Source organism: Silene latifolia, chromosome Y, assembly GCF_048544455.1.
Source record: "Silene latifolia isolate original U9 population chromosome Y, ASM4854445v1, whole genome shotgun sequence".
NCBI classification, from domain to species: domain Eukaryota; kingdom Viridiplantae; phylum Streptophyta; class Magnoliopsida; order Caryophyllales; family Caryophyllaceae; genus Silene; species Silene latifolia.
Genome location: NC_133538.1, coordinates 116,458,895 through 116,472,422, shown reverse-complemented (window position 1 = coordinate 116,472,422; position 13,528 = coordinate 116,458,895). Strand labels below are relative to the sequence as shown.

At 40.1% G+C, this 13,528-nt stretch overlaps 1 non-coding gene across 1 annotated transcript; it reads left to right on the top strand.

The window, feature by feature from the left end:
• The first annotated feature begins 12,645 nt into the window (after positions 1-12,645).
• LOC141636274 (small nucleolar RNA R71) lies at positions 12,646-12,752 on the top strand. The gene has a single exon (XR_012540896.1). It is a non-coding gene; the product is annotated as a small nucleolar RNA R71 (small nucleolar RNA).
• Positions 12,753-13,528: the final 776 nt, after the last annotated feature.

The following is a 13,528-nucleotide window of genomic DNA, read 5'->3' as shown; positions in this document are numbered from 1 at the left end:
GAGTTGATTTCTAAACTAATGAAGTTTTAAGGTAAGAGAAATATGGCAAAAGAGCAGTAAAAGTAGAGTCAAGCGAAGAATGTAATCAAATAGAGAGAAATATGTTAGGAATTCGGTTCACCATGGCAGTTTACTAACGCAGTCATAAATAGTTCAGACGATCTACTGTGAGAAGGGCGAGGGAAAGGTCCTTCCGGTCCGCTATCCACCCTAGATTACAACTAACTTAACTTCCGTCCTCATTAGGGTAGTCTACTTTTCATAACAGGCCTGTTCATTCCAACTTTCCGATCTAGGATTGAATTTAACCAAATTAAAGGGTTTAGAAGCATGCACTTAACTAAACTATTACAGTTATATTGTTAATGATGTAGTTATCACAGTTAATTATCTGATCTATTCACAACATCGTCAACTCACTACATGGCTCCCCTAATCCTAACATAAAGGGCATTAGCTACTCATGCTATTGATATTACTAACGATAACAATATTGAATATGCTAATGGAAGACATGATAAATGAATAATGATGAAGCATAAACTAATCAAGATAATAATTAAACAGAGATTATAAGGAAAGAGCAAACAAAGGAAAATTAAATTAAGAGTAAGAGTCAATAAGGGTTACAAGAAGACGAATTCGGCAATAAAGAGTAATCAGAAAGAAGGACTGACTGCTTAAGAGAGTAATTAAGAGTATCAAGTGTTTATATAAACCTAAACACGGAACAAAAATCCCGAGTAGATAAGTAAATCACTCGATCGAGGCATTTCATTCCTCTCGATCGAGTGATTCCTCAGCCATTCTCCTCGATCGAACAAATAGGGCTCTCGATCGTAGACCTCCAATATAACACACTTCAATCGAGTACAGTAGGGACTCGATCGAACTCCTTGCTCTGCTAAAACCACTCGATGAACCACCAAAGCTCTCGATCGAGTGACTTCCACTGAAAATAACTTTGAACTCGCTTGGTCAGCTTCTAAGGACCTCCTTCACGCTTCTCGAGGCACGACATTCTGCTCTAAATCTTCATCTCCTTAAAATGCATGCTAGGAGGAATGTATAAGGTAAAATGCCACTACATTAAGGTCCATTACTGCAAACGAGACGAAACAAATCAAAGCAGCCAATTCAGAGCATTTTGCAATATAAAGCAACGAAAATGATATAGACATGCGTGCAATAAGAGGCTAAAAAGACTATATAAGTTGCACGTATCAACTACTACTGCTGCCGCCGTTGTCACAACAGTGGTGTCGACCCGTTCTGCGTCCACACTTACACCCGTGACCACTGCCCTTGTCCCTGCTACCGTTGTTTCTACTGTGGTCACTACTGCGGCTGCTTCGGGTTCACGCTCTAGGACGATTACGGGGTTTCGTGCCGCTGCTCTACTGGCTGCTGCCCGACGCGAGATTGACACTTCCACTGAGACTTTAACTGAGTTTCCGCAGGTACGATTCATTTCCCCGTCCTACCGAACACGATTTTCAAATTTAATGGAATGTGACATGACATCGACCCGGTTCTTGTGTCGACCATCCTTAGAGAAATTGGGAAATTTTGAGCCCGTTGTTGAGCTACTCAACGGGACGGGAATGTCCGGTTTGGACACGATGAAAGAGGTCACATATTGATAATCGACCTTAGAATTTTTCAGCTCTTTCACCTTTTGCCCTGCGGCATATGCGACTGACAACGGGAGAAAGTGCATTACTTTCAGACTATTTAACACAACCTTTACCTGGACTTTAGCTGAGTTTGGAGGACGGTTGGGTTTAGTTAGTGACGATCTCTTAGAGCATCCTAGGAAGCTCCTGGCTTTGCTTTGGCCTACACTTGCACACACTCCCTTCAGTCAGCGATGTGTTGCTCACGTCCACTTACCCCCAGCCCGTTACTTTCTCCGTCTGCTAGGAGAGACCATTTTTGGTCGTCACGAGCCAAATAATGTTAACAATGTCGAGCTGTCCATTTTAGTGGGTTACCTAAACATTGACAGCGGTAACTCCTTTGTTTTTAACATTTCCTACTTGACTGCTTAACATTTTAACACTGTCGGGCAGATTGTGACGGGCACGATAGTTTGTGCTGGGTTAGTGACTCGCATCGCCCGCGGCCTTTTCCCTGACTTTCCCCGTGGTCTTCATTTTTTAGATAAGGATTATGTCATCGACATTCCCGTCATGCTTTCTATCCATTGGCTGGCAGCTGACCAGAGGACGTGGAAGATAGGCACTTCCACGTCTGTGACTTTACCTTCACCCTCTCTACCCTGTCTGTTACCGTTGACTACTGTGATGGGTAGAATTCAACCTCCTCCACCTTTATACCTCCTTGACCTCACACATACCGCTTCTAGCAAGCGGAAGAGGACTTCCCCTGCTGTTAAGGAAGTCAGATAGGGGTCTACACAGACACAGGTTGGGCATACGTCCGCGTCCACAGCCACGCCCACACCTACACCTATCCCTACCCCTACACCTACACTCTCTATCCCTCAGCCGGCTTTACCGGCTAATTTTGTTGCTCCTCCTACTTTTGAGGCACCTGAGGTCACGGACCAAGGGCGTCGTGATGCTTTGCTTTTGGAGATGTGCAGTAGAGTTGCTCGTATGGAGCCGGATCAGGCACTTGCCTTATTCCCTCTTTACGAGTACCACATGATGAGAGGACGTCTTGTCCCAAATGACTGGCCACACCCTTGCTTCTACCGGTACCCGGAGGAGGGGTACCCACAGCCTGCGAGCGAGGAGGACACTGCTGAGAGGGAGGAGAGGTTTAGGCCTGAGCTTGCTGCTGGAGGTCGTCAGAGGAGAGGAGAGGAGGAGAAGGACCCCACCTACGAGGTGGTTGACGAGAAGGCTGACGAGTAGCTACTGGACTACTCACTTCCCCGGTTTGCTGACTAGTTTGGGGAAGTTCGTTTTGTAATTATTTTGCTTTTTCTTTCTTTTCATCTCCTTTTAGTTTATTTCATTTGTTTGGATTTGGTTTTATTTTTCTCGTCCTCTATTATTCTGCTGGTGTATGCTGGAGGACAATGAGGGCATTGTCCATTTTGGTTTGGGGAGGGTAATGCATCCTTTGAGTCCGCATTTGCATTTGTTTTGCATTCAAGTTTATTGCATTTCTGTTTGCATTGTCTTTTATTTTCAAAAAAATGAAAAATCCAAACAAATTAAAAATTCGAATAATTCATATAATATTCACGTTTATTTTTGCATAAAGGTTGAGTCAGAACGGTAGATTTCAATGATGAAATTGCAATACTTTTAGTTCTTTTTGCTTAAGCCTTGCAAAAAACTGATATCTTTTTAGCTTTGTCTTTCTGCATATCCACGAGTTAATGTCAAAATTTAGCTGAACAAATAGTCTTGACCTGAAATTTTGGCAACCCACTTATAATTTCTAAGAATTAGAGCCTTAAAACTGGTGTCATTTATGACTAGTTCATGTAGGATTGTGAATATTTACTCCTTGCATAGCATGTATCATTAATTTGCACATATATGAAATTCAATTGCTTTTTGCCTACATACATTCGGGTTAGTGGTTGGTGTCACATGCAGGGAGGTGCTTATTTTCCCTTTTATTCCATTTTTACCCATTAAACTCCACATTTAGCCAAATTTGCCTTTTGACCCTTAACTACATCCAAATTTAGCCTGCCTTGTCGAGCTACTTTAGATTAATTTTTGCGGTATTTGTTTATTGAGCCGAGTTTGGTTTGTATTTGATGATTTGGAGTTGGTGATATATGGAGAAAGGAGGATGATGAAATGAAGAAAAAAAAAAGAATTCGAAAAAAAAAATGAAAAAAAGAAAGAAAAGAAAAAAAACCCGAGAAAGAAGAAAAGAAAAAAGAAAGAGAAAAATTGAAAAAGATTGAATAAATAAAGTCGGTTTTACTTCTATGCTTTTATCTTTATCTTATGAGGAGTATTTATTTGGTTAGTGAGTTGTATGCCAACCAAGGGCATTTGTGCTTATTTCTAATGGTTTTGAAGCGGATGTCGTCGTTTGGTTTTGTTAGGTAGCTAGCTTGACTTATTACCTCACATATCCGAAAATGTTTTGCCCTTCTTACCCATTGCCTCACTTTTCCATATTTTTGTAAACCCTCTTCTGTGACGGGACCTTGATTGGTTGGAATGTATGTGTACATTAGTGATAATTGTCTATCATATTAGTTGCATGCATGTCTATGCCGGTCGTAGTTTAGGTGAGCGACTATATTTCTTTCTCTCTTACCTTCTTATACTTACCCTTTGCTTCATGAGAGAAGAGTGACTCGTGAGTGTCCATTTTTAAAGGTCTTGCAAGGTCGACAATTCAGCTCTATTATAAACATCATACAACTCATGTTCATTTGACAGTTTTGCTATAAGTATCAGTTTGTTTGCATTAAACCGGTTTAAGTGGACAATTTGTAGCTAGCTCTGAGTTTTCTATTCCGTTCCATTAGTTAGTTTCATATATTTGCTTAGGGACAAGCAAAGGTTTGGCTTGGGGAGATTTGATAGGTGTATTTTATATAGTCTTTTTTAGGCTTTATGCACGTATTTCTATGCGATTTTCTTAGTTTTATATTACAAAATGCCCCGAATAGTCTACTTTGGTTTGTTTGGCTTTAATTGCAGGAATGGACCCGAAAGTAGCTGAATCGTGTCTTTCATTGCCTTTTTAGCTTGCATTTATGGAGATGGAAGAATTGGAGCGGAATTACTACTGCCTCGGGAAGCGTGAAGTGGTCTCGGAAGCTAAATGAACGAAACAAGAGCTGGTTCAGTAGTGATTGACTCGATCGAAGCCTTTTGTTGGCCATTCTGTTCGATCGAGTACATATGGATGGTGAGAAGAGCTCGATCGAGACCCTGCTGTTCTCGATCGAGAGGTGGCCTTTCTGTGGTTCTCGATCGAGTATATTTTTTGCTCGATCGAGAGGTTTGGTTAGTGGATTGCTCGATCGAGAAGTTTGGAAGTGCTCGATCGAGTATTTCGCTATTTGACGTGAGATTTTCTCGCGTCGACTTAAAATCTTAATTACGTTTTAGGTTTATAAAATATCTTTCCTATATAAAGGTTTAATTATCTCTTCATTCTACATACTTTACACGGAATCATTGAGTAATCATTGTCCCTGAAGTTCGTCGTTGCTTTTCATTTCCGGATCTAAAACTTTTGTAATCTTTCTTTACTCTCCTTTATTCAACCTAATTCCTTTGCGCAATTTAGTCTCTTGTCTCTTAATCTTTATTAACATTAATTTCAGTTTATGCAATTTACTCTTAATCATTTTAATACCATGTCTATCATTACTTCATTTATCGTTGTTAGTTTCATTATCGCCATGAGTAGCTAAATCCCTTAGTTCTAGGAATAGGGGAGCCATGATAGTAAAGCAATAATGTTATAATTAGATTTGACGGTTTTGATTGTGAGAATTGATTCATAGTAATTTAATTGTAATCGTTTAGTTGAGTGCACGCTTCTAAACTAGTTAACCCGGTTAAGTTCTAACCTAGATCGGAAGATTGGAATGAATAAACCTATTATGAACAATAGACTACACTAATGAGGGCGGAAGCTAAGTTAGTAGTATTTTAGGGCGGATAGCGGACCGGAAGGACCTTTCCTTTACCCTTCTCACATCAGGTCGACTGACCTTACCTTTATCAGAATTGTGTGATATCATGGTAAACCGACATCCTAGCATCTCTCTCTCTCTATTTGATCACATTTTTATATCTTTCTTTTCCTTTTTATTGTTCTCTCTCTGCTTTATTTTCAGTTAAGTAGTTTAGAAATTAAACTAAACACCCCAATTTTTTTACTGTGACGGACTAGAATAACAAGTAGATATAATAGCCTCCCTGTGGAGTACGATACCGGACTTACCTCTGCTATATTAGTTAGAGCCGACTGGTTTATTTTTGATAGGGTTGCGACAGCCATGTCAAGTGGGAATAGATCTTTTGGGCAGGCTTTGTTAAGGTCTGTGTAGTCTACATAAACTCTCCACTTGCCATTCTTCTTTTGTACCATAACCACATTAGCCAGCCATTCAGGATACATAACTTCCCTGATCTTCCCCATATCGAAGAGTTTTTCCACCTCTTCATTAATGATAGTGTTGCGTTCAGGGGCAAACTTTCTCCTTTTCTGCTGTACAAGCTTAAATGAAGTATCAATATTGAGTTTATGGGTAATAATATTAGCACCTATACCAGTCATATCAAAGTGGGACCAGGCAAAACATGAAGATTTATTCTTAAGAAAACTTACTAGCTCTGGTCTGATATTGTCAGGGACATCAGATCCTATCAAGACATTCTGTCGGGATACTCGTGGTCTAATATTACCCGATCTGTTTCCATTTGGGTTTCTGCCACATAAGTGCTCCTGCCACGGTACTGTAATTGCTAGGCGAGAGACTTACCTGCCTTGGATGGTTTTAAGGATTCAGTATAGCATTCCTGGGCAGACTTTTGTTCACCTTTGATGGTTGCTATTCCCCATTCCGTTGGTATTTTTATGCATTGGTGATAGGTTGAAGGAATAACTCTTGATACTGTCGTAGAGTACCAAAGATAAATTTATAATCTAAACTACTACTATAGCTAGTGGCAGTCAGGGTCGAACCACAGAGAGGCGATGCAATTAATAGTTGTCCAATTTTAGTCTAAGGTAACAAATGTGTGGGGGTTTGTTTTGAACAATTCTATGATTAAAGGCAACAAAATCAAAACTAAACTAAAGGAAATAATTAAGCAATTAAAGAAAATAGATAAAATCAAATATTAAAGGAATGCTAAGATGGTCGGTTCACTGTAGATTCGGCGGCAGTATCCCAAGTAAGTCTGAGAAAATCACGTAAGACGGGAAAAATAAGAAGTCCTCTCGGTCCATTCTTAACAGGTAGCATCTTTCGATCTAGCTACGGGTTCCTAATATCACTAATGCTGAATTTCATCCTGAAAAGCGATTTAAAAGCCTAAATTAAGTTATCTCTTGATCTTATTAATTTAGTCGTCTTAATTAAGTAGTCTATCTCCCTCCCTTATCTTTCGATCTTATCGGGTCGGTCAATACCTAAGCATTCAACTAGTCGCGTGCACTCGATTCGTCAAAAATAGCAATTAAATTAAACAACGAAATTGATCTCACGTGAGCCAGTCGATCGACCAGGGTAGGCGGTCGATCGACCATGGCGCGACTCAGGCCTACAAAATTTACGCCGCCTCCACTACAGATTCCCTACATCTTAGCACGTTAAATTTAGATACTCATGATAATAATAACAGCAATAAAATTAACTAATAAAGCAAACGAATTCATAATTAAATTAACTAAATAAATAACTATCATGAACGATAAATTGGCTTTGGGAAATCTAACCTAATAATTCTAATCTATGAATGAATTAAAGCAGCGAAACTGAACAAAAGAACAGAAGAATACCGTAAATAATTGAAGAGAAAAGATCAAAACCAGATGCGGAAGTAAACTTTATTAACGAAAGAATAATCTAAGCTAATGAATTAATTAAAATTCAACTTCTGTGATGAACCCTAATAAATTCGATGATGTCTTTGCAGTCGGGGGGGGGGGGAGTGACGTTATATAGATATTCATACGTAACTTTATTTCTAAAACCTAGTTACATTAGGCTTCTAACTTCTCGTCCTTTTAATTTCCGCCAGATTAACGGTTTCGTCGATCGATCACTCGGACCGGTCGATCGACTGACATGCGCTGTACAGGAGCTTCTGATAGTCGTGCTTTGGTCGATCGACCAAAGGAACCAGTCTATCGACCACTTCAACAGGTACTTGGCTCCAAAAGCTTCGTGAATTCGTCTTTCGAGCCTCGATACACGCACCAAGTTCGCTTCCCAAGTAAATACTTCATGTTAAATGAAATGCCAAGTACTCGAGCACGGATTCGGCTTGATTTCCGCTGGATTCTTCACATTTCTGCAATATTACACAAAAACACGAATGTAGACGGAAATGGGAAAATAATAGCATAAACTACAGAAATGAGCTCTGAAATGCGTGTAAGATAGGGTGTAAAACTTCATATAAATGACACGCATCAAACTTCCCCAAACAGAACCCTTGCTTGTCCCCCAGCAAGAACTAGACTCGATCCTAAAACCTAATGGAATGAGTTAAATCTCAGAGCGAAATGCAAACCGAATAGCCTAAACCAATTTAATGCAACAACTAACAATCAATTAGCAATATGAATCATGCAAACGAGTTATGTAGTCGTCAAAAACTGCTGAACCGTCAACTATAGAGACTTATCATTATGGACTCTCACGGGTCACTCATATCACACATAAGCATAGGTGAAAATATGTAAAAGATAGAAAGAATTCATTTTGTAATGACACTCACCTAACTACGACCTATAAGAACATGCATGCAATCTAATATGAAAATAATCTCTACAACCGTACATATGCATTCCAACCAAACAAATGACCATGACACATGCCGAGGTAAATATGGATATGTGAGGTATGGGCAGGAAGGGCTAAGATGAATTTGGATAAAAACAGAGTTAAAAGCCAAGCTAGTAACTAAGGTAACCAAATTATAACAACATCCAACTTCTTGCTCAAGATTTTAATCGAAACGGTGCTAATAATTAGCACTAATTTCGCAATTCCACAATTAATCAACTCCCCATAAAATACAAATATAACATGGGAGTATAAATCATCAACCCAATAACTTTCACTTTACCGCATATGATTTTTTTCTTCTCGAATTTTTCCACGGGGTTCAGTCGATCGACCATTGTTTCCAGTCGATCGACTGCTCTTCCACAGTACAACACGAATTTCCTTTTTCTTTGTCTTTTTTTTCTTTTTCTTTCTTTCCCTTCAATCATTTCACCAAGTTCTCATAAAGAGCAATAGCTGCCAAAAACGAAATAACAATCCCAAGAACATAAACTACTAGCTTGACGTGGGCAGGCTAAATGTAGGATGTAGTAACGGGACAAACAGGCTATTTTTGGCAGTGTGGAGCTTATGGGCAAAAAGAATAAAGGGGCGACCTCTTCCACATGTGTCAACTAACCACGAACCCGAATGCATACAGGTATTAAGCAGATTAAGTTCATATTTATGCATATTGATATAACATGTCTCATAAGTAGTACTACTCCCAATCCTAGATAAACCGGTCATGAATGTCACCAGTTATGAGCTCTAAACCTCAGAAATATAAGTAGTTTGCCATAAATCTAAGTCAAGTCTCAAGATTCAGCAAGAAATTTAACGAAAACTCGTAGACTATGCATATATGATTATACTAATAACATGTTAATTAAGCACGACTTAGGCATAAACAGATGAAAATGCAATGTCATCATTGAAATACTACCATTCCGACTCAACCTATATGCTAAAATAAACGTGAAAATTTTTGAATATTTGAAAATTTCCAATTTTTTTCTTGAATTTTGTATATATAGGAATTTTGTATATATAGGAAATAAATAACAAATGCAATCTGAAGTGCAATAAACGTCAAACAGAAATGCAATAAAACATGTGAATGCAATGCAAAACCCTTCCCCAAACCAAATCACACAATGTCCCCATTGTGCAAAATCATGTAAGAAAATAATCAAGGGAAATGGGAGTTTGCGTTAAATAATAACTAAATAAAACATGAAGTTAAACTCGGAAACTCACAAGACTTTAAGCGGAGCAAAAGGAAACCTCCCCAAACCAGCGTGAGCTAGGAGGTTTTAGGAGCCAGCAGTGCTACCATAAAGTACCCGAAAAGAAACAAAAGTACCATGCATAATTCCGAGAAAACAATTTACGAAACGCAAAATTATGTGCAAAATAAGGAAACGGAAGAAAACAAAAATGAATCGGAGAATAAAGTGGAGAAAATACTCCCTCAACTCCGCAAATAGACCAAAATTAGCAGGGGAATGGTCGTGAACAGGTACAGCAGCGAAGGCGGTCGATCAACCATACAGGGTAGTCGATCGACCATACAGGGCAGTCGATCGACTGAGAAACCTTCTGTAAGTTTCTGATTTCTTTGAATTAACTCAATAAATTGAGCTAATATGGTCTATGAACCTGCAAATACACATAATAACACGCCCAAAATTTGCGCAAAACCCAAAGTAACAGTTTAGAATCTCTAAATCCGACGCAAACTTATTAAAGGGAAGTCTCGCGCAAACCAAAACAATAAAAAGGTCTAACAAAAGCAATAAAATGTCTTTTTTAAAAAAAAGTTTTACTCAACTAATAGTTGATCAAGAATGGCCACGGAACGGCCCACTTGCTCGGCTACAAGAGGTAGCCTCTACAATGCTCATCTCCTCCGCTGCACTCCTATCAATTCCAATATCCGCAGGACTCAACGGATCAACATCTTTAACATCTTCCCAATCAATGACCTCGTCTGGCTCGTCAAAAACCAAATCGGACTCCGTCACCTTGACTGGCTCTTCATCAGTACCATAGCTAAGACATCCTAAGCCGCCTCTTTGAATGATTGGCTCCTTCACAGCTGGAGCAATGAACGGCTATTCCTTCCCCAAACCATTTCTTGCAATATCCAAAACAGAAGAATCTTCCTCCAATTTGCTCCCAATCTGGGGCGGAGGTGTTATAGTAGAATTAGGCATAGGTGCAGGCATATCAGAAAGCACAAAATAATATTTCTTCTCAGAAATCGTATTACAAGTGACTGGCCACATAGGATCTTTCTTCTTAGCGGTCTAGGCAAAAATAATGGAGTGTTTTCCTACTTTAAAGGTTAATGTCCCTAAGCTAACATCTATAATCGCACAAAAAGTGTGCGAGAAATGGTCTACCCAAAATGATAGGAATGTGAGCATCCTCGGGTATATCTAGTACAACGAAGTCAACTGGAAAAAAGAACTTTCCTATTTGCACAGTAATATCCTCTAAGACTCCTATAGGCTGAACTGCAGAATGATCAGCCATCTTGACTGTCATGTTAGTAACTGCAAACCTAGTCAATTTCAATTTCCTAGCAAGACTCAAAGGCATAACGCTAATACTTGCTCCTAGATCACATAATGCCTTCTCAATAGAAAAGGTGCCAATATTACATGGGACTGAAAAACTACCTGGGTCTTCTAGCTTATGAGGTGCAGTATGAGTCAAATAGGAACATGACACCTCAGTTAGTGCGACAGATTGCACAGTATCAAGTGACTTCTTTTTAGACAAAAGCTGCTTCATAAATTTCGTGTAAGCAGGCACTTGATTAACCAATTCTAAGAAAGGAACTTGCACATTTAAACTACGAATAACATTTTCAAACTTGTTAAACGATACATGTTCCTTTGTCGGCACCCAATGTCTCTGGATAAGGGGCTGTAAGAAGCAACTTAGCCCTCTCCTCTAGGTCTCTCATACCGGCGTCAGTGGACTTAAGGTGAAAATCCACTACTTTGTCCTTGTTGTAGCTCGAACCTTCCTCAGACCGTCTCAAGAATGAACCATTAACCGTCATAGGGTCATACTTTGGAACCGGAACAGACCCATCAGCATTTGGATCTTGCCTTAATAATTTGGATCTTGCATTGGAGGACGAAAAGGTTCACGATCAGCAGTATCCTCAGTCGATCGACCATGTTGGTTAGTCGATCGACTGACTTCTTCAGGACCAAAAGCTGTACTGTTTCGCGGACCTGGTCGATCGACCGGGTATGTCAGTCGATTGACTGATATACCTGCTGATCGTCTTTTTCTTTCTACTGTTTGTTCCATCCTTTTTCCTGCTTGGCTCCGCCTCATCTTTTTCGGTAACATCTTCGACCATAGTGGGCCCATCAAGGGTAGACCCACTCCTCAAAGTGATCGCATTTAGGGTCTCTTTCTGATCCGGCTGCGATGATAAATGTCCCGGAGCTCGAGTTGCACTTTTGCTTGCCAGTTGGGCAATTTGACTCTCCAACATCGTTGTAGAAGTCTCTCTAGCTAGAGACGCCTTTTGCAGCAAACCCGACAAGTTCTGAACCATGTTTTTCAACTCATAAATATCGGAACTTTGAAATTGCTGCTGCTGCTGTGGCACATAGGGAGGCTTTTGAAACTGCTGCTGCTTATGAGGGGGCACATAGCTTTGCTGCAGCTGCTGCAGTGGACCGGGATTAAGGACATTTTGGTTAGTCCACCTCAAATTAGGGTGGATATTGGAGGGATCGGGGTAAGTACCAGTCTGCCTATAATGTTGAAAGGCAGCAAATATTTCATTCGAACTGGTACAAAATTCCGAAACATGTCCCTCTCCTCCATATCTTTTGCATGTAAAGGGACCGTCTGAAACTGTGTTAACCTTATATATCCCGCCTTTTGAGGATCCCCCAAAATCGAACTTGTCGAACCTCGCAGTAAGGGTCTCTATTGCAGACTACGATGAGGTGATTGGTGATCTTTCTCGATTTCCTCTGGAATTCCCATGCTCAGCTTTATGGATGGCCACATCTTCAATAATCTTCCATCCCTTTGTCTCTCCAACATTCTCCTGGAATCTGCCATTAGTCGCAGCATCCAGGATAGCTCTCTGATCGTCATAAAGCCCATTGTAGAACTGATTACACAGGGACCATTGTTCGAACCCATGATGCGGAATAGATCGCACCATCTTCTTGAAACGGACCCATGCCTCATGAAAGTTTTCATCAGATCCCTGTTTAAAACATGTGATCTGAGCCCTAATTGCATTAGTCTTCGAGGCAGAGAAATATTTCTTATAGAACGCTATGGCCGGCGAATTCCAATCAGTAATCCCATTGGCAGCTCGATCCAGATCTCGGTACCACTCCCTAGCAGCATCACGAAGTGAGAATATGAACATTGTCTCTTTGATCTGGTCCTGGGTCACACCTGCTGGTGGGGGTATGGAACAACAATAGTCAATGAATATCTCCATATTCTTAGCTGCATCTTCATTTGCTGCTCCCCCAAATTGGTTTCTCTTAACCAAGTTGATGTAGGACGGTTTTGCTTCGAATTTTCTCTCCGTCCCGGCTGGCAATGCAAATCCCTTATGGAGATTCTCAGCTTTCGGCACGAAGTGACTGCCTATACTTGCCTCTTCAGCCATGTCTGGAGATGTGGCGGTCTCAGCTGAAGAAGTAAAAATAGGAGACGAAGGTGGATCCTCCTCAAATAGCTCGTTGTCGTAGTAACTGGACAGAGTACTCAGCTCTTCCTCTGTCGGCAATAATCTAGATGATCGTCTCAACTCACGCAAAGTCCTTTCGATCTCAGGATCTAATGGTTGTAATTCACCACCTTGTGACCTGCGCATAAGAGGAAACTACAAGTAGAATATGAGAATAGTTTAAGGAACAGATGTCCCTTAAACTAAGAAAAAGACTAAGATAAAAACAACTAAAAATTTAAACAATTGTCTCCTAAGACAACGGGCGCCAAAATTTGATACCGTCGTAGAGTACCAAAGATAAATTTATAATCCAAACTACTACTATAGCT